The sequence below is a fragment of the Lupinus angustifolius genome, chromosome LG02 (genome assembly GCF_001865875.1).
Source record: "Lupinus angustifolius cultivar Tanjil chromosome LG02, LupAngTanjil_v1.0, whole genome shotgun sequence".
Classification (NCBI taxonomy): domain Eukaryota; kingdom Viridiplantae; phylum Streptophyta; class Magnoliopsida; order Fabales; family Fabaceae; genus Lupinus; species Lupinus angustifolius.
In genome coordinates this window covers 4,328,671-4,329,862 of record NC_032010.1, presented here as the reverse complement: position 1 = coordinate 4,329,862, position 1,192 = coordinate 4,328,671, and positions in this window count along the sequence as shown.

The following is a 1,192-nucleotide window of genomic DNA, read 5'->3' as shown; positions in this document are numbered from 1 at the left end:
AGTTCTCAGCTCCTCGTACCCCTCAACAAAATGGAGTTGTTGAGAGGAAAAATAGAGTTATAGAGGAACTTGCGAGGACCATGCTAAATGAGAGCAAGGCTCCAAAATATTTTTGGGATGATACAATTCACACTGCATGTTATGTAATTAATCGAATACTACTCAGACCTACTTTTTCGAAAACACCTTATGAAATTCTTAAAGGTCGAAAACCGAATATTGTTCATCTTCATGCATTCGGGTGCAAATGTTTTATTTTAAATAATGGAAAAAGATCTTTAGGAAAATTTGACTCGAAGACTGATGAATGCATATTCTTAGGGTATTCGTTATATTCTAAGGCTTTTCGTGTGTTCAATAAATATACCATGCAAGTAGAAGAGTCTATTCATGTTCATTTTGACGAATCTTCTCCAAAAGAGAAGAGAAATGTCTTTTCTGATGACGTTTCAGGTACACTAGAAGAAGTACAATCAAAGGACATGAATCAAATCCAACAAGAAGATGTTGAGCAAATAGTAGAAGAAGAACATCAGGACATGCCTATTGCATGGAAAACCAAAAAGGATCATTCACTCGATAAGGTGTTAGGTGACATATCTATCAGGGTGGTAACTCGTAGTTCTTTACGTAATTTCTTTAATTTTGTTGCATTTGTATCTCAAATAGAGCCAAAGACCATCGATGAAGCCATTGAGGATGTACACCGGGGTATAACTATGCAAGAAGAGCTAAACCAGTTTGAGCGAAATAATGTGTGGGACTTGGTCCCCAAACCAAAAGATCATCCTGTGATTGGCACCAGATGGGTCTTTCGTAATAAGCTAGATGAATCTGGCTTAATAATAAGAAATAAGGCTCGCTTAGTGGCCAAAGGATACAACAAGGAGGAGGGCATCAATTATGATGAGACCTATGCTCCTGCAGCCAGACTTGAGGCCATTAGGATGCTTTTGTCTTTTGCATCAATCATGAACTTTAAACTATTCCAAATGGATGTTAAGAGCACATTTTTAAATGGCTATATTCAAGAGAAGGTGTATGTAGACCAACCACCAGGGTTTGAAAACTTCAAATACCCAAACCATGTGTATAAACTCAAGAAGGCCCTCTATGGCCTAAAACAGGCTCTCAGAGCTTGGTACGATAGATTGAGTTCGTTCCTACTTGAAAAAGGGTTCGAAAGAGGCTT